Consider the following 24327-nt stretch of genomic DNA (forward strand, 5'->3'; position numbering starts at 1 on the left):
TCTAGTTGACGATGTGACTCAGTACCGGTGTTCCCTAGCGGCTCCAAACTAGCAAAACAACGTGAGCACGTTCTGTTTACTACTTGGAGTGACAGCAGCAACAGCCAATAATACGTTAGCAAGTATCAGCAGAGCCAATAGATTAGCTTTTGGGTGGGTCTAATAGGAAACCGGTTTCCGTTTCGGTCCTAGTGCTCAATCAAATCCATTTAATGGAGCGTAACATTGTTTTTGGACGGAAAAAAGTGAAGGGGACCGAAACTGCCTTTTGAAAAAGTGGGGGGGACATGTCCCACCCGTCCCCCCCCAAAATTACATCCCAGCAAGCAGCTTCATTACTTCCGTCTAAGTTACCACAAGTAGAGTCTCAAGAGATTTTTGGTTGCTCCTTCATTTCAAGACCCTGGTTCTGGTCTTTAGGGCCTTACATGGACAAGCACCATACCAAGCATCATATACTGGTGATCTTCTCCGTCCCTACACCCCCAGCAGGTCGCTGAGGTCCAGTGACCAAAGCCTACTGGTTGTGCAGCACCAGGCTAAAGACCAAAGGTGACAGGTCATTTGGTGCTGTGGCCCCCAGACTCTGGAACTTACTGTGCATCTGCTTTGTCAGGGTCCGTCCTCAGCCGACCACTCTCCAGAACAAACCCTAAAAACTTGACGGAGGAGGCGTGGAACTCACACTTTTCTGCCTTAACGTACAATCGGTTCTTGAGGAGGGGTTGCAGGACCACTTGGACGTGTTGTCGGTGTTCTGGAAAAGATAAGTATATCGTCCAGGTAAACTGTAACAAATTTGTTGATATAGTCACCTAGTACGGAGTTGACCAAAGATTGAAAAACTGCAGGGGCGTTGGTGAGTCCAAAAGGCATGACTAGATATTCGAAGTGGCCAAGTGGTGTCCTGAAGGCCGTTTTCCACTCGTCCCCTTCACGGATCCTTACCAGGTGGTAGGCATTTCGCAGGTCTAGTTTGGTGAAAATAGTTGCATCATTTACCGGTTCAAAAGTAGAGGACAGCAAGGGCAGAGGATATTTGTTTTTATGGTGATTTGGTTGAGGCCTCTGTAGTCGATGCACGGACGGAGCGAACTGTCCTTCTTCTACACGAAGAAGAACCCAGCACCCAGGGGGGACGTAGACGGCCTTATAGTTCCTGAGGCTAGGGACTCTGAAATGTATTTAGACATACACTCTACCTCTGGTTTTGAAAGATTGTACAGTTTACTTGTTGGTAGAATGGCATCGGGGACGAGGTCAATTCCGCAGTCATAGGGGCGATGAGGAGGCATGGAGGGCGCTCGGTCTTTGCTGAAGACTTGTAGCAGGTTGTGGTACTCGGAGGGAACTCCAGTTAGATCAGGTGGTTCCTGAGCCGGGTTCTCGGTGATCTGAACGGGGAGAGGAGCTGAGAGGAGACAGTGAGACAAACAAAACGGGCTCCAAACTGACACCGACCTAGTTTTCCAGTCAATCTGAAGGTTATGTGAAGCCAACCAGAGAAGGAAACATAAAAGCTTAGAGTCTCAAGATGATTACCGGAGATCAACAGGCTTATGGGCAAGGTGCGATGGGTTATGGTGGTTAGGGCGCAGCCATCGAGCAAGGCGGCGTGAATGGGGTAAGGAGAGGAGTAGTAGGAATGTTCAGTTGTTGTACCACAGCTTGGTCCAGAATGTTCCTTTCACACCCAGAGTCCACGAGCGCCTTCATAGGGAATGTTTGTTGGTGGAAAGAAACAGTACAAGTTAAGCTGAACCGGGAATTTTGAGCACTAGGAATCCCACCCACCAGTAATCCCGGTCCTACTGGTGGGCTGTGGTTTTTGGCCGATTAGGACAGTTATGGATTAAGTGGCCAGGCTGACCACAATAGAGACAAAGGCCCAGGGAACGGCGTCTCATTTTCTCCTCGGGAGTTAACTGCGCTTGTCCGATTTGCATGGATTCGTCTGACCCCGAGTGAAGGAGGTGCTGCTGAGGTGTTTGATGGGGACGTTGCTATGAAGCAGTGGTTGAAGGTGGTGTAACGGAATCAAAGTGATGTAACTATCTAAAGTTGTATTTTAATACACTGTTAGTAGTTCACTTTTTATAAACAGAAGAATAGGCTGTTTTTATCATCAGGGAGTTTAATTAAACACTCTGTATTGACTTTGAGACAAGAAAAGAGAGAGAGATGGGATCGTTTGAGAATCTTTAATTTCTGAATTATAAATTCTAAACAATCTACCAGGACTAACTCTGTGATGAATGAAAATGGATTCGGATGTTGTGTTGGTGCGTGTGTGTGTGTGTGTCTGGTTCAGATTCTCTAGGCTGACGTCAAAGAATCTGGTCGTCTTTGTTATGACTAGATATCACGAGGCTTATAAAGTGATGACATGAGCCGCTATTTTGCCGTGTACGTACCCAGTGGGGGTCTCCCAGGTAGATCAGGAAATGCCAGGTCTGGAGACCTCGGATGTACGATGGAGCTGTCGGTGCAGCGATCACAACGTTTCAAAGCCCGTCTGGAGGGTCGACCCCGGTACCGTTCGGCGGCGTCAGCAGGTGCTCTTATTTTGAAAGGACGTCGTCTGGTTGTTAAACGACGAAAATCTCCCGCTTCACAGTTCTTAGTTTAAAGAAGAAAACACATCTGGCCAGGCTGCGCTTTTCTTTAGGATGATGGTGAATAGAACTGAAGTCAAAATGGAACTGACTTAAAAATGGCGTTGCCTTGTTTTATATCTCTGAATTGTTGATAAGTTGGAGTAAAGTGGATTGGACACTTGAAGTCAACACCAGATTCTCCTGCGGCAGCCGAAAGCTCTGATTGGTTGGAACAATGTGTCATGCGTTTCTATGGAGATGAGGATCAGTATGTCTGTGCCGTAGTCCTGTTTTCATTAAACATAATTCATGACATATTTATTTCACAGATCATTCACTTGATTATTGTTGATCAACATCTGTTGTGCTTAATAATTTTAATCACAAATAAAGTACTTTGATTAAGTAAAGTTTCTTCTTCTCCTTCGGACTCTTCTCCTGGAATGTAAACAGTCTGAGGAACACCCGACCTTGGTTTTTCTACACGGTGTTATTGTGCACAGGGGGCAGCTGTATGGAGTTGAAAACCATGAACTTCATAACCTTACAGTGGCCTGAACGTCGAAGTCTTGCGTCTTTCCTTAAGGCATTTCTCGATGTTAGAGGCAAGGTTGATAAGGGACTCAAGGTTCTCGGGTTCCTGGCAAAACACGAGCTGTTCTTTTATCTTATTGGTCAAAGCCTGAGAGAAAGCGGCTTTCAGAGAAGCCTCGTCTAAAGTTAATAAGGAAGCCAAAGTGCGGAATTCTACGGCAAAATCGAAGACTGACTGTTTACCCTGCTGGAGATTCCAAATCTGTTTTGCAATTTCTGCGGGAGACTCCATCTGGTCAAAAAGTTGTTTGAACTCAGCTAGAAAAGCCGAGAATGGACCTCGCAGGAAGCTAGCCGGCCGGCTTTTAGCCTCGGCCCATTGCAGAGCCCTACCCCGGAGTAAACCGATGTTGTGACTATTTGGTCAGACGAATAATTTGTAAGCTTTTACTTACTTTTTGGAATCTTCAATAAATTTGTAAATATGGAAATATTTACCGATTTTTTAATTAATTTGGATATTAGAATATCCACGGGGCACCACCCTTTGAATTAGAAAGGGAAATGAATCCAAAACCTCTTATCAATCTCGCGTCCCCCACTGTTCAATTGGCGTTCTCCGTTGATTTGATGGTTTTCCGCTGCTTTCAGCCAGGCCTCGTGCCTGAGTCCGGAGCCGTAGCAACGAGCGCGTCCTTCACCGCCAGTTGAACTGGACAAAAGAACAATAAGTTTCGCTTTTCACTGGCTTTATAGCTTTTCAGCTGTCCAGCGGGAGAAACTCTGTGTGGTTCAGCACATGCGCAGAACCCGTGCTCCGCTTTGGTGACGTCACTTCCGGGAGCAGGGAATCCTGGGAAATGAAGTTGTTGCTGGCGCTGACTTTTAATATCTGCTTTTCAGAGCGCAGATGACACAGTCTTTTGGAGAAATTACTGCATAGTAATTTTCTCATGAGGGCAGACCCTCAACACCGACTATGTATGAGATTTTAACCGAATCATTTATGAAGGTGTCTGGTGACCTTTCAAAGGCTAACTGGCAGAGTAGTAGGAAACAGCGGCATTTACCTGGCTCGCTGGAGAAAGTATCAGGCTGTGGCGACTCAGCAACCCGGAAACTAACCCCATGCTGCTGAACTGGAAGTGGCGGTGGAGATGAAGCTACGGAAGTAGCGGGAGGAGGTGGCGTAGAAGTGAGTCTTATTCTATTGGCGTAAGGCGGTGTCGAGCTGGAAAATATGTTGATCAATGGCGGATAATTGTTTGAGTACTGACCGGATGGAACTTTCATGCTGGAACAAGGTATTGGCTATGGTGATAGGAAGTGGTTCTTCAGAGGATGTATTCGTTTGGCCAGTTGATTCTGTCATGTTGTGGGCAAGGTGCTTAACCCAGGACATGAAGAACCACACGTGAAAACCAGGTAAGTAAAAAGAGTAAAATATTTTATTAAATGAAGCTAAGGAAAAACTAAGGGCGCTGCTCCAGAAAAAGCAGGAACAGGAACAGACCGGAAATCTAAAACGAAAGAATAAACAATCGTGAATATGAGGTGGAACCAGGCAAGCAAGACAATAATAAATTTGGTGTTTGAATTGTTCTTACAGTCTTAAACCAGTTCTTAGCGGTGGTGGACTGGGTGAAGTTCACTGGAGGAGAGGCAGCAGGTCCGATGGTTGTAGAGGAGGCGGACAGGAGAAGGTTGTGTAAGTCCAGGGTGTAGGTTGGCAGGCAAGCAGGCAGAGCGATGAAGAGTGGAGGCCAGAGGATCCTGAACGATGGGACGAGGAAAACAACTCCAGGCGTGGTTAGAGGATGTGAGGCGCGATACTAGAAACAAGAGCATACAGGATCTCATAGAACAAGTTCATTGGAAGATCAGGTTATGTACTGGCCTAGAAGCTACCCTGGTGAGAGTATCAACCGGCGCTGGAGTTGTGTCACACCGCTCCTTAAATCCCCTGGCCCTCTGTTTAGCGGAATCAGGATCAGCTGGAGCTCGTGCCACGCCCACCTGCAACACAAACAGCTGACTGGCAGGTTACCTCACCTGCTGATAGAGGCAGACTGTGACAACGTCACCCCTCCTCCATGTGTTAATTGTGACAGCTTCAAGAACAGAACTAGCTTGCTTCCTTCTGACCTTCTGAATCAGAATCAGAATCAGAAAACTTTATTGGTCCCCATGGGGCAATTAATTTGTAGCTTACCACACAGAATAACTCGCTCATAAAAACAACCAAGCAAACAATCCATTTATACAATCACACAATCACACAATGTGTGTCACTACCAACATGCCGAACACATCCTAAATGAAGGGTAGAGGATGAGCAGCAGCCCTCCAAAAATGGCACATGCTTAAAGCCGATGATACTTCGCTGTTATTTCGCCACCCCTCCCGGCTCAGTGTTAAGCAGTTCAATAGCTGATGGAACGAAGGAGTTGGCAAAGCGGTTTGTTTTTCGAGAAGGTACATAATAACGACGTCCTGAGGGCATAAGGAGAACTCAGAGTGCAGAGCATGGAGGGGCTGACCAAGGATACATTTAGCCTTTTTTCGCGCCCTCTCCTCCCAAAGAGACTGTAAGTCTCTTTGTTTGGCGCCAATAATTTTGGAGCAGATTTTTACAATGCTCTGCAGCTTCTTTTTGTCCTTCATGGACAAGGCTTTGTACCAACAAACAAATGAAAATGTTAAAATGCTTTCTATAAAACAGCTATAAAAGTTGCAGAGAATGCTTTTATTCACGTTAAAATAGTTCAATTTCCTTAAAAGATAGATTCTCTGCTGAGCTCGTTTAAAAATGGAGTCCGTGTTTGTGACAAACCGCAGCTTGTTGTCAATCCAAGAACCAAGGTATCTGTACTCTTCAACCACCTCCACCACTTCACCGTGGATGATGCTACTACCAAGGTGGGGTGGTGCAGAGCGTCTAAAATCAATAATCATATCCTTGGTTTTTTTGACGTTCAGGTCCAGGTAGTTACTGTCACACCATTCTACAAAATCTGACAGCGCGGGACCATGGTTTATTTCAGATCCCGAAAGTAAGGACATCAAAACAGTGTCATCCGAAAACTTAACCAAGAACCTGTTGTTCTGAGTGACCCTGCAGCTGTCTGTGTACAGGATAAACAACAGGGGGGACAGCACGCATCCCTGAGGAGATCCGGTGCTGGACATTAATGGGAGAGAAATCTGACCATTAACAAACACCCGCTGGGTCCTCCCCGTAAGAAAGTTCAAAATCAGTAAGAGAAGCTGATCGGGCAAATTAAAATCATTGGCAAGTCTTTCAATCAGGATGTGGGGCTGCATCTTGTTAAAGGCTGAAAAAAAGTCTGCAAACAAGAGCCTTACACAAGTCTCCGTTTTATCAAGGTGCCTGTAGACCGTGTTCAATACACAAAGCACTGCATCTTCTACCCCCTTATTTTGCTGGTAGGCAAATTGAAGTGGGTCAAGTCTCCCCTCTGTCAGAGATAAAATTTCGGATTTTAGAATTTTTTCAAAAGTTTTCATCACAAGTGATGTGAGTGCTACTGGTCTAAAGTCAGACAGTTCCTTTGAAGTACTTGATTTAGGGATTGGGATTATAGTCGAAGTTTTCCACAAAGATGGAATCTGACCCACATCCACACATGTTTGAAACAATCTGCTAAAAACACCACTCAACTGGTTGGCACAGTGATGCAGTGTACGCCCACAGATGGCGTCGGGGCCCCTTGCTTTCCCCACCTTTACCTTTTTAAGTAAGATGGTGACCTGGTCTAGTGAAATTACAAATCCCTCACTAGGTTTGAGGGCTTCCTTGCAGACCCCAACCTTTCCAATAAGGTCCCCCCTCTCAAACCGACTAAAAAATGAATTAAAAACATCTGGCAGGACAGAGTCAGGCACTCCTTTTACATTGATAAGTTTCTTATCCTCTTTTTGGTGATTACAAGAAGCCATACATTTGATACCCTTCCAGGCTGCCTTAAGGTCACCACCGCTATACATTTCTTCTATTTTGTCCTTGTATTTTAGTTTAGCTTTCCTGATCTCATCTCGTACTTCTCTAGATATTGCTTTTTTCTCAAGGTGGTTGCCACCAGAGGAATAAACCATTTTCTTTTTGTTGATGATTGATTTAAGCTCTTTGTTTACCCATGGCCTATTATTTGGATAAATAACAACAGTCTTTGAGTGAACCAAAGAGTCCACACAGAAAGTAATATAAGATGAGACTGTGTCGCACAACTCGTTAATATCCCCAGATGAGTTAAAGAAGCAGTCCCAATCAGTACACTCAAAACACGCTTGGAGTGCTGAAATGTTATCTTCTGACCAGCACTTCACTGATTTCACCTCCCGTGGTAGCCTCTTGAACACAGGAATATAGCGGGGTATAAGATGCACACAGTTATGATAGGAAGATCCCAGAGGAGGAAGTGACAGTGATTTATATGCGCCACTCAATGAACCAAAACACAGATCCAGGGTCGTATTCCTGAGTGTTGTAGTACAGGTAATGTACTGTTCATAGGTTTTTAAAGTTTCCTCCAGACGACAGTGGTTAAAGTCTCCCAGAATAAACTTCGGAGCCTCTGGGCAGATGGTGTCGAGGCGGTGCGTGACGTCATTTATCAGCTGTGCCGCAGTAACAGCGTTAGCTCGCGGATGGATGTAAACAACTGTAAAAAACAGCTGCTGGAACTCACGCGGCAGATAAAAAGGCCGAAGGGATATCGATAACAGTTCAATGTCTGGGGTACATATCCTTTCTCGGACAACAATAGTTTTACAGTACCTTTTATTGACGTAGCAACAGACACCACCACCGCGCTGTTTATCAGTTACCCCCTTGTCTCGATCCAGCCTCAACGGCGCTCCAAATCCTGGAAGCATCAGGTCTTCTTCCCGGTCCGACTCGCTGAGCCAGGATTCGGTAAAGACAAGGAGGCAGGTGTTTTTAATCTCCTGCCTTGTCGTAATCCAGGCGTCCAACTCGTCCAGCTTGTTTCTGATCGACTGAGCATTTCCGAGCAGGATAGACGGGAGAGCTGGCAGCCTGCGCCGATCCTGTAGACTCATGCGTTTAAGCCTCCGATGTAATCCCCCCCCCCCCCCTCCTGCCCCTTTTCCGGCGTCTCGTCTTTATCACCAGGCCGCGGAGCTCCTCGGGAATACTCGGTGGCTTCAGTGCAAAGCCCCTCCCAAGCGGTCGAAGTCTCATGAGTGCCTCTCGGCTGAAGGTGATCCGTGGGAGGGCTCCTTGCCAATGTGAGGTTCCTTCGTCTCCAGGCTCTTGACAGACGCCAAGTACAAAGTAGAGTCCACCAAGCAGCCACAAAGTGGCCAATTTAAGCATCGACATTTTTATAGGTGGTTGACACAGTGGTTGACACACCAATCACACCCCATGAAAAAACTAGCAATCAAAACCAAAAAACTAGCAATCAAACCACTTCAGTCCGGCAGCTACCCGAGTCGCACGCTGAGGAGCGTCCTCGTCGTGAACCAGACAGGGATTACCTTCTGGGATGATAAAACAGTCATAATTATAAATACTTTTTTAAAGAGGTCGAGTAGCTTGTTTAAAGCTTTGTGTGGGTTAGGCTACACAGGTTGGAAATTGATTATACAATCAAACTCATGAGTGAGCCACCGTAGCTGCAATACTTTCTCTGAACTGCATGGCGCTAAAGAGTCAAATTTTTTCATTATGATTTCAATAGATTTCACACATGAGGCCTTTAAGAGACTGTATGCATTCAACATCCCGGTTTAGCTCATATCAACCACCTAGGAGGGATACTCTAAGATGATTATGCCAGGAATCATCAGTCTCAAAAGTGAAAGAGTGGTTCAGGGAGCATGAAACATAATTTTTAAACAGAATTGGCCATCACAGAGTCCAGACCTTAACCCCAAAGAGAGTCTTTGAGATGTGCTGGAGAAGGCTTTGTGCAGCAGTCAGCCTCGAATGTCATTCGCTTTGTGTTTCTGTTGTAGCGGAGGCAAATTGATGATTTTATCTGTTATGACCAGGAAGACGTAATATTCTATATAAATATAAAATATTAACCTGCGAGGTCTTTATTGTAATTATTCAGAAGATTCTGGTATTTAATTCAGAAGATCTAGGTTCTTTGCTTTTTCAGTGATCAACCACACCGTGTTATTTCAAGAAAGTCAAGTTTATAAAAGTAAGAATTTATTTTACAAACAATTTAAAACATGACTAATTAACTAAGCATTTACTGTGAGTGGATGTAACTAAACATGGTGAAGGAACCTATGTGTGAATGCGATGTCAGTCAGAGCTTCCTTATCAAACTAAGCTGAGTTTTGGTGAAAAGAATTTGGTTTGCTCTAAGCTATAAAGTTGTTATCATCAGAAGCACATCCAGACGCAATCTGCCATGTCTACTTTACCCGTTTTGGAGAGACCCTCTTGGTGGATCCGAAAGTCACAGGGGTCGGCTGACCTCTGGCACGGGAGGGCTGTAGAATACCGTGGTACCGACTCTTCAGTCCAGAGATGTCTCGGGTCACAACAGCTGGATGGAACAGTGCGTCTGGCGGACTCTTAAGGAGTCTAACAATATCAGTTTTGTTTCTGCAGGAACTGTTTGCTCATCAGCTTTGCAGGTGTTTTGACGACGTGTCAAAATCTTTGATGGTTAAAGAGGTTTTGCTGCAGATGGCCGGTCTGAGCGATTCTCTAGAACTGTCGAATCACTCAGGATGATCCAGTTTTAAGGTTTTGATGTTATGATTTGCACAGCCAATCAGAGGCTGACAAGTTTGAGATATGTTACCAAGACAACTCAGAAAAACGTCTTCTTTGATATCGGATGTTCTGACTGGTTAAAAGGGCAAGTTATGTGTCAGGGTTTAACTTAACCTTACTTGTTATTGTGTGACTGCAGGCAGAGGTGGAAAGAGTACTAAAATTTCCTACTTAATTACGAGTACCAATACTTAGATAATTTTTACTCAAGTACAAGTAAAAGTACTTGCCTAAATTTTTACTCAAGTAAAAGTAAAAAGTATCGTAAATAAAATGTACTCAAAGTAAAAGTTACTTAGTCACATTTTTGTCGGCGTAAAGATGGCTACATCAGTGTAAAATCACAACACCAGTTCACAACACGCTCGTGTGTGTGCGCACACACACAAACACACACACACACACACACACACACTGCAGCATTTTAGAATAATTTGAATGACTAATTGAACTACATTGAACTGCTTTAGTAATAATTTAATCTCGTATTCTGGAGTAAAATAAAGAAACAAGCTAAATCATCACATATCTGTGGCATCAAGAAGCATCTTCTGAGTTCAAACACAGGGATGGAGCACAATGTTTACACCTGAACAGTATCAGGATGTTTTAACTCACAGAGGCCTGCAGGTCTTCTGTTTTATGAGCAGAGCGCTGAGAATCCGCTTGTTATGAGTGCTAAACGTTGTTTTACCGCTTCCGTGCGGAGCGGTAGGGAAACACATTTCAAACACAGAACCGAGTCTGGTTACCGAACCGAGTGGAATTCTGATGACGTCACACCGGTGCGCGAAGGTGCGGGTTCCAACCCACAGGAGAGGAGGGAGAGAGGAAGTAAACAGCGAGTGGATCACAGGGACTGAACTGATGTTTTGGAGCAGAAGTGTACACCCACTCCCCCCACTGTTTATACGCGGCGCTCATGCAGGCGTCTCTTTCTGTTCCGACGCTGCTACACGTAGCATATAATTTGTTTTTACTCAGTAACGGATATGATTTAAAATGTAGCAAATTACAATTCTTTTTTAAAACTTACTCAAGTACAAGTAAAAGTACAGCTTTTAAAATCGACTTAAAAAGTATAAATATACAAAAAAGCTACTCAATTACAGTAAAGTGAGTAAATGTAATTTGTTACTTTCCGCCTCTTACTGCAGGTGTGAGGACCTCTTCGTGAAAACATGTTGAACACATGGCAGTCTCTGTAGACATAGCATAACACAACATCCATTCAGTGAGCACAGATTAATGAAGCATTTCATTATACTATAATTATTATAAGTAGTAATAAACAAATGTTTATTTAATGATTATCTAGATTATAAGTCATGGAAGAAGTTCATATTGATTTAGGAAATCATTCTTGAATTTAGCAACTGATTCGAGCTGGAGTTGTTCCTTCTGTGGAGGAAGACAGATGGGACCTTGGGAAAGAAAGCTATTGTTTATCTTTCAGACTTGCAGAGTCTGTGAGCTGGTATGAAGGCAGGCTCATTTAAAAGGAACACGTGCAATGTTGTGTCTCCTTTCTGACCAGATGTTGAAAGGTCAGACTGTACCTAAACTGACCATTGCTGGACGTTACACTGTTTATGGTGCTAGTCAGAATAAACGTTTGTCCAAAGACAAACTGGGTTACACCGAGCCTTCAACATTGACCTGCCCGATGCAGAGATCCGGGTACACCTTCAGTGCTTCAGCTGTCAATCAAATATTTGTAGGTATAGGACCTTTGTTATTCAGGCGGGGCTTAGAGTAGATCCGCTGCCCCTCAACATCAAGAGGTGCCAGTTGAGGTGGTTCAGGCACCTAAGTAGGTTGCCTCCTGGATGTGTGGATGGGAGACCTAAAGGAAGACCCAGAACATGCTGAATGGACTATGTATTCTGGGTGGCCAGGGAGTACCTTGGGATGTCAACCAGAGGAGCTGCCCCAAGTGGCTGGAGAGAGGGAAGTCAGAGCCTCTCTGCTAAAGCTGAGCAGACACCGTGTGACTTTTTCACTCGTAGCATCCAGCTTCAGCTCAAACTGTATGACTTCCCTTAGAGCAAATCTCACGATTCATGTACTCACACTGAACGACCCAGTTCTCGGATGTGACCTGAGAGCTCACACTGTACTGGGCTGGGCAATAAATTGAAAATTTATTGTTATCAAGATTTCTGACTCTTATCGAGATAATTTTTCCCACGTCAATAAATTTTATAATAGATAAACGAAAAGATGTGTTTAGGTAAGCAATGCTCATGTCCGTTTAAGAAGCTGTACCACTTTGAGCCACATACAAATTTGATTTAACATAATACATGTGACAGCCCCATCTAGTGGAACACTTTTGTTTCTGTGCATAACTGTAGTTTTGTCCATTTATTGTTATCAAGGTGAAATCCTCAATATATCGTGATATTGATTTTAGGCCATATTGCCCAGCCCTACATTGTACGTCTGGTAGCAACACGCTGGACCTAAAAATGCGCTAAAGATGGCAGTTTTTACGCAACACACCGGACTTTTGTGTTGTTGTATGTGTCTGCTGTCCTTCAGGAGGGCTGTAGGAGGAGGTCACGGGGATTTGTGGAGCTTGGCGGAGGAAAACGAAAGAAAAAAAATAAATCAATGTTTTGTGATCAGTTTAATTTGACATAAACATGGCAAACATGCTTTCTTGACAATCCTTGTCATTGTGTGCGTAAAAAAAGTATTTAAATAAAACTAAAAACAAACAACGTTTGTTTGGGAAAGAGCCAGCGTGAAGCATGTTTACGCATGCGCCATGAGTGGTTCTGGTACTTTTTGGGTTACATCCACTTGCAGTGCTGCTTCAACAGTGCGATGCACTCACCAGGAACGAGCAAAATATCAAACATGCCAGAAATCCATGCGAGCTCATGATTGCTGATTGGTAGCTGGTCACTTGGAAGGCTGGTCACCTTGAGCTTGACCATGTAAAGCCCTGAAAGTTATAGTAAGGATTCTAAAATGAATTATAAAGATAATGGGTAATCAGTGCAGACATCGAAATAGGAAGCATGTGAGCTTTTCTGTTTGTTCCAGTTAAGAGCCTCGCTGATTCTGGATAAAATGAAGATGGTCAAGAGCTTCTTCGTATAATAGTATCTAGTTTGGAGGAGATAAAAGCATGAATATCCATTTCAAATTCATGTTTTGACACCTACCTACCTTCAAGTTTTAGTTTTTATCAGGGAAGACACAGGACAGAAAACAGTCGATTGCGTGCAGCTGTGCATACAGTTGAGGAGTATTTGGTTGTGGTTGTTAGCTCAGTTTAGGCCCGGGGAAGTTCAGGTCGTCGGCCGACGGCCTGTACGGGCCCGGTAAGACGGCGGTCCGGCATTGCTTCAGCCTCAGTTGTGGTAGAGGATGGGGCGGAGGGGAGCGAGTAAGGCTGTTCAGCTGGTTGTGTAGGTGGCAGCGAAGCGGGACCGTGGGGTCAGTAATGGTGCTTCGGACAGTGATGTGGATCCGCAGCTGAAGCAGCTGAGGACTGCACAGGAGGGCTTTGTGGTCCATATACGTGCGGTGGGTGGGGCACGTTTTCCTACCATTAACCCACCAGGAGCTGAAAGGGGTGATTGGGGATGTGATAGATGCAATGGTTGTTTATGGTGGGTTGTTGGTGACCCAGCTCTACCGGGCCCGGGAGCTTGAGAAGTTCTTGGGGGTGAGTGTTGTCGTCTCAGAATCACGGACTGGAGGGTTGGTTAAGGGGGTGGTTTATGGTGTCTCTAATGATGTTACCCAGGAGGAGGTGGTGGACGCCCTGAGAGGTGAGGCGGTGGTGGCGGTGCGGCATTTGGGTTTTGATGAACGTGGGTCCACTCCGTTGCTGATTAATTTTGATGCAGTGGAGCTCCCGGCTCGTGTCAAGTTGGGCCATCTTAGTTTCCTGGTTTGGGCCTATGAGGAGCCTCCCTTGAGGTGCTTTAGGTGTCAGGGATTTGGTCGTGTGGCCGGAGTATGTGTTGGCGGGTTAAGGTGTCAGAGGTGTGGTGACGACCATGAGGGCAAGCATTGCGATCTTCCGCTCCGCTGTTGTAATTGTGGTGGAGCTCATCAGGCGGCTTATAGAGGTTGTGCGTCATATAGGATGACAGTGGAAGTGGAGAAATATCAGGTGGAGCATAAGGTTTCTTACGCTGAGGCGGTGCATTGTGTGGGGGTTCGGTGTGGGGGAGCATTGGGGCCTTGTGCTGAGTCTCATTCTACTGGTGGTGGGGATGAGGAGGTGGTGATAGTGAGGGATAAGAGACAGTTTCTGGCATTTCTGGTGGAAGTAATGTGGAGGGTGAAGCATATGGCATCAAACATGTCTGATGTGCTTGCAAGGTGTCTGCGGCTGCAGGGGCCTTTCTGGGCTTCGGTGAAGTATCCCCTGAGGAAGTTTGGGGGACTGTGTGCTTGCGAGGGACTGGGTGCTCTAGGCCTACAGGGGGCCGAGAGTCACCCAAGGTGGTGGGTGATGATGATGAGAGAGGGGTAATGAGCATGGGGCGAGCCTCCCTGTGAGTTATGGGTGTGTTTACAAGGGTGCATGTTGGTGGGGGGGGGGGGGGTGTATTGGCGGTGGTTGGGTGGTGTACAGGGTGGGGGGTCCATGTGCTTGTTGTGTGTGGTTGGTTGTGCAGACTCGGCAGTGGGGGTGGTTGTTGTGGCAGCAATACGCCTTTTAGGAGTCCAGGCTGCCTAATTCATTGAAGAAGAAGAAGAAAAAAACCTACCTTCGAGTTTGGAGATTTTTCTTAAATGGTAAAAACCTCAGACCCTGGAGGGTCTGAGTTTGGAGTATCCGGACGTTCCCTGGGGGTGGGTTCACTGGGGGGTGTCTGGGGCCGGGGGGCTTCTGCCCCCCTCTGGAGGTGCTTGGGTTGCCTCGGAGGGTGGACTAATGGCGGTTGTGCATGGGGCCCCTTGGGGGTCTTGGCGGTGGCCATGGGATTCTGCCTAGTGGCTGCATTGCCCCTAAAGGTTGGTTTATGCTTGACGCGTCCGCGAGGTCCGCACAGCTCCGCACAGAAAAGTTGTGTCATTTCGCGTCATTTTAACAACCACGCCCCTCCACCGCGTCTCCGCACGGCTCAAAATTTCCGCAACGCGCACCTCGTTAACTCTCTAACCACGCGGACGGTCAGACGCGGAAAAACATGGCGGACTGGCAAGAGCTTGTTGTGGCGGAGGTTCGTAAATATAGGCATTTGTACGATTCAGCTCTCAAAGATCACCGTGATCAACATGTTGTTAATAATTCTTGGCGAGAAATAGCACGCAAAGTCGGAAAAGATGAGGAAGCTGTGAAAAAATGCTGGAAAAACATCAGGGACCGACATGTGAAGGCAAGGAAGGGGAACAAATGGAAAAGCGGTGGTCCTGGTGGAAACCACAACACTCCACCAATTCTACAAGAGCTGAGTTGGCTCTCAACTTTCATAAAACATCGAGCAACAGAGACCAATGTGACATCAGCCGTGGTAAGTAAAGTTATTTTTCTGTGAAGGTTTAAGAAATGTGTCTGATCACAGGATTCATAGACTTAATATTTTTTCTGTTAATGTTGAATAACAAACAGCTTCTATAAAATAAGTATATGTTAATTTTATTTTATTTACTTTAAAGGTTGAGGAGGAATCACAATCAGAGGCAGATCTCCTCCAGTCTGATTACCCACCCTCCCCTGTCCCAACGCCATCTCCTTCATCATCCAGTTCATCTGAAATCAGCACAATATGCCCACGCACCCTCCAAGACATGTTGTCCAACAGTTGTCCAATGGCAAAGGTCTTCTCCTCTCCAGGATCCAGTGGTGGTACATGCAGTAGTACTTACACTTAGTTAATTGGAAATTTATTTTTAAATATTTACAAAATTGCTTTTCTGTTCAGGTTTAACCAGTGTCTTAATGAGTCCAGGCCCAGCACCAAAGAGGAGGAAGAAGATGGATGACGTGTTGCTCAAAAGGCTCGACAGGATTGAGTATGAGAAAGCTGTCCTAAACACACAGAGGATATCAGATTTGGACATGTTGTTGCTGGCTTGCTGGGGAAAATGCCACCCCAAAAGAAAATGTCTGTCCAGTTTAAAATCTGCCAGCTGCTGTATGAAGCGATAGAGACAAACAATTCACAATGATTTTTTTTATGGTTTATTTTTTATTTTTTCATGTGACTGTCATTTTTTACCTTGTACACAATAAATGGTGTGATTTAATGCATTGAGTTGAGCTCTGTTCCTTGTTGCCTAGAGACCTGAATAAACTGACTGCAGAACTGAAAATGCCCTTCCATCCGCAGACACATGATTCAGACCAGACCTGAGGCTTCATTCAGTGTACCTCTCCTTAGCACGCTTTCCTGCCAAGGTACAAGTCCTTGCGGTGACAGGAAGAATGACTTAAAATCATTTCTGGCTGAAATTGCAGCCCGAGTTGCTCGTGCCTTGCTGAGCTGTCCAGCATCCAACAGGTTGCTGTCACCGGCAACTACTCTTCTCCATTCCCCATCCACCACATCACCTACAGATGAGAAAGAGTCGGAGAACCTGGGTGGGATGTAGCGGGTGGCTGGGGTGTTGGCAGCATCAGTGCTGCTCAGGTAATTGTGTAAAGCCACACAGGCCTTCACAACTTTAACAGTTTGGTCAGAGTGGAAGTCGATTGGTCGTCTCAGGATCCGCCATCGGGCTGCCAGGATGCCAAAGCTGTTCTCTATCACCCTCCTGGCACGTGAGTGGCGGTAGTTGTAAATCCGCTGTGTGTCATCAAGGTTTGTTCCTACAAGTTAAGTTAAAAGATTAGGTTATATAATAATCCCAATTAAAGAAATCTTTATCCTATCACATCCTAATGATAACATACCTGGAAAAGGTGTGTGGAACAGTAGTTGTGGAACCAGGCAGGTTGGCCGGGGGTGGTAGGTCCAGGGTTCCATGGAGCAGCCTGCTCCCGAACATGCACTCCTGAAAAACTCCACCATCACTCTCTCGCCCATATGTCCCTATGTCCACTATGCTAAATCTGTAGTTAGCATCACACACAGCCATGAGCACGAGGGAATGACGTCCTTTGTAGTTGAAAAAATCACTCCCTGCATTTGGTGGTGCTTTTATCATCAGGTGTTTTCCATCCACGCAACCCAAACAATTTGGGAAATTCCAAACACGCCAGAATTCCTGAAAGATGTCTGCCCACTTGTTTTTGTCAGGTAATGAGACGAAATCACTGCACAACGCCGACCAAAGGGCCTCACAGACTTCAGTGACAATGAGGGAGACTGTAGTGGATCCTAGCCTGTAGCTCTGTGCCACGCTTTGCTGGCTGTTTCCTGATGCAAGCACACGAAGCGTGACAGCAAGTCTTTCTTCCAGCTTCACAGGGCTATTGTGGGTCACTGCGTGGTTAATATGTGGTCGAATACGATGCAACAAGTCGTCAAATCTATTGGCAGGCATGCGGAAGTACTTGAAATGGGACTGTTCATCGATTCCACGCATGGGTCTCACAAGGGAACTATATTCACCTTCTTCTCGTCTACTTTGGTTTAATGGACGAGTGGGCCATCTCCTTCGTCGTCTGCTGCGTAGCAATAGTAAACATACAATTTCTTCCTCTTCAAGTAATAATCTCGCACGTCTCATCCGTGGTGTCGCCATGTTGTAAACAACAGTAATTTCTACTTCTACTATGGTGTAGTGTTGGATCTATGTCTTACAGCTCCATGCTGCCCCCAACAGTTTGGGAGAATATTGGCTCACCGCAGAGAGAAGCTGCATGAACCATAAACGCTGCAAGTTGTGAAGCGCGTTCCGTCCGCCACCCGCATCACCGCGCGGAAAGTGAATGCGTCAAGCATAAACCAAGCTTAAGTAGGTCTGGGTGGGGGCCTGGGGGCTCGGGGTGTGGGGCGGCCCCATGTGGGGATCTGGGCAGGGCCTTGGGGGTCGGGTCCTGACATGTATGCTGCCGGGAAGAAGGCGGGAACATGCAGCAGTCCCTGACCCGGGCTCAAGGACCTCGGGTAGGCCTTGGCTCCTCTGCTGTCCCATCACAGGGGAGGGGGATGTCCAAGAGGGGGAGGACCCAACCCTGCCTGGATGTCCTGTGTCTTATATATTCTGGAAGCTGTGCAAATGCAGGGATGGGAGTAGATATTCTGCTGGGGTGGGGCTGCATTGGTTCCCTCGGACTCAGTGGAGATTTGCAATGCTATTGCTTTGGGCCCTGGCTAGATGGGCTGGGGTCTCCATGCCCTGGGTGGCATTTTGACAACAGAGGTGCCAATTGGGGCCAGTGGGGGAGCTGGCTCCCTGGAGGGCGATGCTCAACCAGCCATTCCTCCCCATCCCCACACATTGTTCTCCTCCTGCTCCCTCACATCATCACACAAACATGCACATAGGACCATGGGGGGGTGGACAAGTCAGGGGGTGCAGGTATGGACCCTATTTCCACATTCCTGGGGCAGCTTGCCCCCCAATTTTATTTGCACATTAAACACTTCCACCAACAACATTCCACGCAAACACACACTTAGAGCCTTGGGAGTGAGCACATTCAACGGCATTTGGCAAGGGGATCTTTCAGCCTCATCCCAAGTGCCGATGCCCACTTCCAATTTTAAACTGCACTTAGACACCGAGGGTTGTGGGGGGGAAGAGGGGTGGTGTGGTGGCATCACATGGCGTCGGCCAGACGATGCCTGCACTGCCCACTCACCACAGCCACAAATACTCCTCATCAAAACGCAGCAACACAGTATTGGAGCAGGGAGGAGTGTGACTAGGGGTCTTAGCACACCTCTGTTGTTGCTTGGCTTTCTGGGGCTGGAGGCTAGGTGGGGGATCTGGCCATCTGAATGGGGTCTGGGGTGGTGGGTTGCTTTGCTAGGCGTTGGGCGAGACGGCCTGCTCATCAGCACCCCAGCAGAAAGGGTCGAACTCTGGGAACCGGTGATGGTTGTACCCTTGTGTAGCAGTACCAGGACCAGACTGAATAGGGTGTGTATGGGGTGCATGAGTGGGTGTCTAGAGTGCATTTTTGTACGTCTTTGGTTGTATGTGTATGTATGAGCATGAGGGAGGGAGTGTGTGACTGTGTTTGTGTATGACTGTATATGTCATGTGGGGCCTTTGACTCCTCCCCTCTCCTGGGACTTCTTTTGCTGCTATACATCTTTGCCTCCCCTCCCCCTGCCACACTAGGTGTGGAGTGTGGTGCCTTGGTCTGCCTGAGTGTATGCAGCTCCCGGGTCAGGGGGTTTAAGATTTTTGGCATCTGTCTGATTAATCCCGGTGGCTTCCTGTTGGGATCTGAGGCCCTGGGCTCTGTTGGGTCCCCGGCAGGGCTGGTCATATCCCCCGGGACTCTGCCGGCTGCTAGTTGTGGCCCCCGGGGCAATCCTCTGTGCATCTTGAGGGGGGCAGGGGCTTTTCTGGTTGCAGTCTCCCTGAGGTCCCTGCGCTCTGGGGCAGCTCCTGGATCTCTGAGACTTGGAGGTCCTTCTGTCTCCTACGCATATTTGGGGGGCAGATCTGTGGACCCTCACACTATCTATTGGACGCTTTTATAGAGAATCCTTACATAAACAAGTGCGTGTACACACACAGTTGCTCACATGGTGCTCTCAAAAGTATGGGCTTGGGCACGTTCAACACATGTCTTAAGGCTGTCATTGCCACTAAATGCACTGTGATTTATTATCGCGTGAATGTTCAGTAAAACAATGTTGATTTTATATTTCCTCATCAGGTTGACGCAGTGATAGTTTGCTTCTGTTGTATTGTTGTGTGTCCCTTTTCTTTTTTTTTCTCCTTCTGCAGGTCTGGAAGCAGACTCTTGTTCATCATTGATTGTTTATTTTTGTGGAACACGCCCCCCCCCCCCTCCTTTTGTCTCTTCCTTTCTCTTTCACCTCTGTCTCCATGTCTGGTCGGAATTACAAAGCATTCAAAAACAATAACAATAAAGTTTTAAGCATCAGGCGTGACATTAAAAGCAGAAGCTTTGATGCTCCACCTGAGAGTAAATCTGTAAGGCTTGTTACCAGCATTCAGACATTAATTGTTTGCTTCACAGCCAGACAGGACACGGGGGGAAAAATAAAAATAAATACAAAAAAATGGAAATAAAAAAGATAAAAACCATATTATCAAAACAATACCCAAATTCCTCAAGTTTAACATGATGGCACAAATTAAATGACCAATTTGTTCACTGATGAGAGGAAACATGCTCCTAAGGGCAACAATCAGATATTCAGTCTTTTCGACATTTAACTGAAGAAAGTTATCTTCTAGCCAGTTAGTACCAGCTGATAAGCACTCAAGCAGTAGATTATGGAACTCAGAATCCATAATAGAACAAGGTGATAGGAGACATTAGGAAAATAATCATTTATCCGACCAAAAGGGTGTATATATAGTAAAAACAGGAGTGGACCCAATACAAATCCTTGGGGTACCCCACAGAGCAGACTGATGGATTCTGACATGATTTCATTTATATAGACAGTGAAACTTCTGATAGGAAGGTACAATCTGAAAAAAAGTAGGGTTAGGGTTCCACAGACCACCACCAAGTCACAAAGATTCTTAACCCTCTCAGGCTCAAAATAAGTTTTGATAAAAGGACGAACAACTAAGTCCATCAGGGGTACTTCTGAGTTAAAAAATGCTCATGAAATACGAAAGTAAGTAGGTAGGTTTTAACTGTTGCAAATCTGCATCGCCTGCCTCCAGAGGGTTAATGAAAGTGATGTGATATAAAATGTCAAAGGCTGCAGAAATATTTAACAATACTAGCCCCGACTTCCCACTGGAAGCATCAGCGGAAAATTTCAGGCGCATCTCAGAAGCTGCTCGCCACACTGCACCGCTAAAGATAGGGTTGGGTTTTATTTTTGCTGCAAGCTGCTTCACATTCGGTTTCAGTATAAAACCTATGGTACTTTTCAACATAAAAGACTATTGTAGTAATGCATTTTAATGTATGTGTAGATTATGTCAAAACATGTGACCTAATCGCATATTTACTACCAGCATTGTTCGAGAACTGCAACAATGTGTTTTAGGGCGTTAATCCTGGGAGTGGAGAGGACCAACATCATATATGACATCAAACAGCAATATCAAATATGAGTTCCTTGTTTCTTGTTTAATGGAGGCTGGCATAAGCAAACCGTGATCTTTGAACTCTAGAGGGATTTTGTGATCTTGCAAGTCCAGCAAGGAACACGATAGTGAAGCCACTCTGTGGCTGAGATAGTCCTGGTGTGTACTGGCACGTAGCAAAACTTACTAGTAAACCGTTCTGCACCGCTGATGCCTCCAGTGTGAAGCAGGGGTCAGACAGTAAATTCACAGGTGTCTGCAGCCATCATGAAGTCACTGGAAACTTTAAGCTAAGTAATTTCTGTGGAAGTCCTGTATGAAACCCAGACTGGAATTTACCTAAATGTTGTGTGGTTCCAGGAAAGAAATCAGTTTATCAACCACAAAAAAAACAAAAAACAAAAAAAACAGATAAAGGGTAATTGAGAAATTAAATTTTAGGTGGAGAGGAGCCCAAACTGGGTTTTTTTAAAGGATAACTGGAGGGGACAGAGGAGAGGGTGCTCGCTGCAGAACTACAAAGGCGGAGCTGCACCATAAGGTGGAGCTGCACTAGAGTCAACCCCGCCCATTCACGCAAACTCAGCCTAGCCCACTGACTTCCGTTTTTGTTTTCAACTTTATCGCAAACTGACCTGACCCACATGAATTACGGCTGTTACTAGTTTACAGTCGTTAATGCTATGTTCTGTGCTCCAATTAAACAAGATAAATATAACTTGCTACATGACAAAGTCTGAATATATCCCGAAATAAAAAGGTTTCTCGTAGCGAATATCTGCCCACAGCCGCTCTAACAAAACTCCTGTACAACAGCATGTACCCCCTTCACTGTGGGTTCTGGTAGTCCAGTGGCAAGATCGTCTGACTTTGGTTTTGCTTTCCCCTCAGCTGATGCTTGTTCGATTCTCGGTGGGGTCGGCAACAATCTATTCAGCCAGCTGAAACATTTAATTTGTTCATATTTTAGTTGTAATGTTCATTTTCAGCAAAATATTTATGTCTCTACAAGTTCTTTGAATTTGGTCGTTCCTAAACAGCATTTTAGTTGAAACTCTGCTCACAGATGGACTCACACTGGCTAAATAAACGAATGAATAAATAAAAAAAACACATTAGTCATTATATGTTAAACGGCATACCAATAAATTGTTGTAAACATAGTACTGGCAAGTGTAGCTAGAAATGAGGAAAAGAGATTATAGATTATTTCCACTGCTGGGAGGCGAACCTGCGCAAAACTGCATGTCAACCTGACACCATCACCACTACACCACCACATCTGGTAAAGATTAGGTGGCGTTACATTTTATCATGTTATTTGGTGTGTCTTTGTAGATGGGATGTATGATTTTTCTGGCGGTGTCTCAGTAGAAGTAATTTCAGAAATAATTTGTCAGAAAATTCACAGAATATCCAGATTTGAGAACCAAGACCAGACCCGCTTTGGGGGAGGAGACCAAATTGAAGCTGAGATGGGAAGAAAATGCATGAATGAGGCCAAAAATGGCTTTGGCGTGTTTCTTATGAGGAAATGACAATATAACATGATTAAAAGTTCCAAAAGTTAGATTTTTAATTATATGGAACCTTTACAAAAACTGTTCAATTCACTTCTCAACTCCCTCCTCAATCTTGCATTTTTTAGCTATAACACCCTCTTTGGTTCCAGAATGCTATAAAGTCTGACAACTGGAAGGAATTGGACTGACTCCGATAGAATGGGCGGGGCTGATTCTGGAATGGGCGGGGCTGACTCTGGTGCAGCTCCACCTTCTGGTGCAGCTCCGCCTTTGTGGTTCTGCAGCGAGCACCACTTGGGACAGAGCTGCATTGGAGAGGTAGATTGATAAGATAGATTAATAAAATCCACAGTGCATGGGCAAATCAGGTCAAAACTTAAAAAGCAAATAAATTGGGAGAAAACCAACAGGTCTTGAAGTTTGTGTCTTTTCCTGGAGATTTGGTCAGGCTGCCTTGGATCTCTTTGCCTTATGGAAAAATGCTCATTGGTTTTCTTCTGTCCAATATGTATGCACCTGCATGGATCAATGCACTGGCTCACCCTTGGCCAGACGTGCTGTTGTGCATTTTCCTCTCAGCCTGATTCCCTCTACAGTGACACGAGCAGAGCCTGTATTTGATAAAATGACACTGCTATGGGACATCTCACTTGTGCTGGAGGCCCTCTGTTATCAGTCCTTTTGAGCTGTTGGAGGGGGTAGAAATGACAATTCTCTCCTTGAAGACAGTCCTGCTCTTGGCTAGATTAGTCATCATTGTTTACAGTGGACATCTCAGTACACTAAGGTGAGTTTGAGGCCAAAATTAAATTTTTGGGTCTTTGGTGATGGGTTCATCACTGTAGATACCAGAGGTGTGGACTCGAGTTATTATTTTAATGACTTCTGACTGGATTTCCACCTTGGACTCAATGAGGACTTCCACCTCATTGACTTTAGACTTGACTTGGACCTGGTTATCTTGGTCTTGGACCTGACTCGAGACTTGACTGGAAAGACCTGTGACTTACCCGTGACTAGAAAAGCAGTGACTTGGTCACACTTCTGGTAGATACTCCTCAGTGGACCTCCACAGTAAAGCTTAACTGTCGGAGCTCTAACAGCCGGTGCGGACCAAACAGCTGGTTTCAGAAAATTTGGCAATTTGCTTTTAGGGTCATTGCATACAAGAGCAATCCAGTGTCTCATCAAAGATTAGCTCATTGGATTGTGGAAGCTGTGAGTATTTGTTATGGATGGAAGGGCATTACTGGTACAGCCAGTGCTTAGGAAAGATCCAAGGGCTGATGGTTGGTCAGAGGCTGCATTGGCTCAAGGGTATACATGCAATCTGGTAGCAGGCCATATGACGTCATAAGCAAAGTTAGTAAAAAGACCAAGACCGCATAGTCGAGGTGATCGCTCTTTCCAGACTGTTGCACGTGGACTTCGGAATGAACTACCTTTATTCTTACGTTGTATTGATGATTTGGACACCTTTAAAAATCAGCTAAAGACCCATGTTTTTAAAACTGCTTTTGCATAAATCTTTTGTATTTTCTCATTTGTATTTTAACCTTTTCATCCTTTTTTGATTTTTAAATATCTTTATTAAATTTTTACTTTGCCTTTCAATCATATTTTTATTTTGGTGTAATTTTTTGTGAAGCTCTTTGTGATTTTGCTTTCTGTAATGAGTGCTATATAAATAATTTTTACTTACTAGTACTAAGTTGTTGGATTTGTTATTGTAATCCCTGGTAAATTCCTGCATGGGCACAGAAAGATACCT

The sequence above is a fragment of the Nothobranchius furzeri genome, chromosome 4 (assembly GCF_043380555.1).
Source record: "Nothobranchius furzeri strain GRZ-AD chromosome 4, NfurGRZ-RIMD1, whole genome shotgun sequence".
NCBI lineage: Eukaryota > Metazoa > Chordata > Actinopteri > Cyprinodontiformes > Nothobranchiidae > Nothobranchius > Nothobranchius furzeri.